We start from the raw sequence: 3,669 nt of genomic DNA on the forward strand, positions 1-3,669 counted from the left end.
CGAAGGCACAGGTCTCACAGAGTAGGATAGTCTGCAGGAGTGTGCACAATAGTCACAAAATAGCAAAGCTTATATACAAGATAGGGCGGGCAGACAGTTTTATGTGTAGCTGTCGAAAGTATAACGGTTATCAGCATATGGAAGTTCAAACTTAGTGTGAAGAGGAGTATCAGCATAGTCTGCCAACTCAGCCCTGTGGCCTTGAAGCGCTTGAGATTAATGACCCTCTTTAGAGTATGCAGAGAAAACAGCACATATGAAGAAATGGTACAGTAGTGTTAGACAATGCTTTTAGAAGCATTTGGTTTTAGCATATAAGGTAACATAAGACATTTCCACTACACTACCCACAGCCTGTGGGATGACCAGAGTGGGAGACCATTCTTCAGGGCCACCCTGTCCCACAAACGCTTTGAAATGATAAGCGCCAGCCTCCGATTCGATGACCGACTCACTCGTCCCGCTCGATACAAGAAGGACAAGCGTACAGCTTTCCGAAATATGTGGAACAAGTGGACAGAGCGCCTCCCACTCTTGTTCAATCCAGGGGAAGACATCTGTGTCGATGAGCAGCTCGTAGCCTTCAGAGGCCGCTGCAAATTCCGGCAGTACATCCCCAGCAAGCCGGCGAGGTACGGGCTGAAAATCTGGATCACCGCAGATGTCGCCACATCATATGCCTGGAGGTGCCAGGTGTATACTGGAAAAGCCGCTGGTGAATCTCCGGAGAAAAGCCAGGGAAAGCGAGTCATCCTGGACATGACTGAGGGGCTCAAAGCAGACTAAGCAGAGAGCTGTCTTGTCATCTGTGTTTGCATTCACAACCACCACCACAGCAGTCAGCTACATCCCACGGCGGGGAAGAAATGTCCTACTTCTGAGCAGCAAACACAGAGAGCCAGCTGTACATCAGGATGACAAGAAGAAACCAAGTCATCATTGACTACAATCGCTGCAAGGGTGGCGTGGACAACCTTAACAAGGTATGTGATTATATGCTTTTATTACTATATGAATTGATTCCAAACGTAGTCTATTTATTCTCACTGATTGCATGTGTTTATTTGAGATAACTATGTATTTATTATAAGTGCTTATCATTCATTAGACATATTTCTTGCATTTATATAAATAATGAATTATATAAAATACTTGTGAATGCTGAGGAAGGATATTTATTTATATTCTATTTTTTTCCTTGATCGTTTGTAGGTGGTCAGTACCTACAGCTGTAGGAGGCGGACACTTCGGTGGCCTCTTGTCCTGTTCTTCAACCGCATTGATGTCTCCGCCTTCAATGCTTGTGTGCTGTTCACTGCAGTAAATCCCTCCTGGAACCAGCAAAGAACCTACAAACGGAGGTTGTTCTTAGAAGAGCTGGGGAAATCCATGGTGTCCTCACAGATCATGTGGAGAAAGCACCCCCTGAGAACAGCAGCTGCTGCTACCATGGTGGTGGAGTTACAGACCAATGTTGCTGCCCTCGCAGAAACCACCGAGACCGCCATCACCACTCGTGCCACGGGCTCGACCAGAAGGAGACGTGTGTGCTGGTTGTGCACAGGCCTAAAAAAGAGGTCTCGCTCAAACACACACACACACACACACACACACACACACACACACACACACACACACACACACACACACACACACACACACACACACACACACACACACACACACACACACACACACAAACATCACATATTCAAAGCCTGGATATTTCTGTTTCAAATGTGTTCCTATTTCATATGTTCTGTTGTGTTCTCTTTTGTTGTTGAAGTTTTCAAAGTTGTTGCAGTTTGCCCAATAAATGTTCACATCGATGACTCAGATGTTGATTTGAAAATTATTTCACATGCACAAATCACTGTTGGGCCCCCCTGGTAGTCACACGGCTCGATATTATAAACATAATTTCACGGATCGGCCTACAGAGGGAAAATGGTTGAATCTTGTGGAATACAGTACAAATGTCAAATATAACTACTTTTCTTCTAGATGAAATGCTGACATTACAAAATGCATGGTTTTATACTGCAATGGCAGTGAGATCAAAAAAGGTGGTTTGAATGGCAGTCAATGAGGCATGTTTTGCCACGAAGGTGTCCAGAGGTAGTATCTAATACTACGTAAACAATTATAATTCAGTCAAATCAATTTTGTTGCTAATCTTTGACATATCCAAGACTCTAACAACCACCAAAGTTCCATCCCTCTACTAATTATTATATCGAACATTTTTTGTGTTTTAAAACACAAATTAAATAATTCCAATAATTAAACAGGCACGCCTAGACTACTGCAACTCCCTCCTGGCTGGTCTACCTGCATGTGCCATCCGATCTCTGCAGCTCATCCAGAATGCAGCGGCTCGTCTGGTCTTCAACCTTCCTACATGTTCCCACACCACGCCGATCCTCCGCTCCCTTCACTGGCTTCCGGTAACTGCTAGAATCCACTTCAAGACAATGGTACTTGCGTACCATGCTGCGAATGGATCTGGCCCTTCCTACATCCAGGACATGGTTAAACTGTACCATGTCCTGTACATCACGTGCACTCCGCTCTGCATCAGCCAAACAACTCGCTGCACCCTCGCTGCGAGGGGGACCCAAGTTCCCATCAGCAAAAACACGTGGGTTTGCTATCCTGGCTCCAAAATGGTGGAATGAGCTCCCCATTGAAATCAGGACAGCAGATAGCTTGCACATCTTCCGGCGCAGACTGAAAACTCATCTCTTTCAACATAAGTAACCGGATCAGAGTAACATTAAGTGCAGTCCACGGCATATCACTTCATAATGTCATATATTGAGCAAGGAGAGAAAAACACTTCTTATTTCTTCAATTTTGAAAAGCAAAGACAAGTGAAAAAGAAAATCACAAAACTGAGTGTTAATGATGTCACTATTGAAAATCAAGACCAGATAAACGAAGAAATTAGACTTTTTTATAGAAATGTATATAACTCAAAGTTTTCTAAAGAAAACTGTGATAACTTTTTTAGTAAAATTACAGAATTCAAAAAGACAATAGATGATCCTATTAAACAGTATATGGACGATCAACTAAAAATTGAAGAATTAGATAGTGCATTACTGCAAATGTCTGGTGGCAAATCACCAGGGCTGGACGGTATAACCATAGAGTTCTACAAATATTTTTGGTCAGATGTGCGAAAAATGCTTTATAAGGCTTTCACAGATTGCATTTCAGCAGGAAACCTTTCGCCAACCATGAAACATGGCCTTATTACCTTAATTCCAAAACCAAATAAAAATAATCTTTTGTTGGATAATTGGAGACCTGCTATTACCCTACTATGTAATGATTACAAACTGTTAGCACATGTTTATGCTAACAGGTTAAACTCAGGTCTGAATCAACTAGATGAATGTCAATCAGCCTTTATTAAGGGCAGAAGTATTCATAACCATACCAGACTGATACTGGATATGCTCGATTACCAGAAGTTTATTGATACTGAAGGTCTCGTATTATTTCTGGATTTTTATAAGGCTTTTGATACTGTTGAACATTCCTTTTTAATGGAAACTCTAACATTTCTGGGTTTTGGTGAACATTTCTGCAACATAATTAGGATGCTCTATTCGGACATAGATAGTTCTGTATCTTTGAACCCTGGAATGAGCCCTAGGTTTA

Source organism: Pseudochaenichthys georgianus, chromosome 14, assembly GCF_902827115.2.
Source record: "Pseudochaenichthys georgianus chromosome 14, fPseGeo1.2, whole genome shotgun sequence".
Taxonomy (NCBI): domain Eukaryota; kingdom Metazoa; phylum Chordata; class Actinopteri; order Perciformes; family Channichthyidae; genus Pseudochaenichthys; species Pseudochaenichthys georgianus.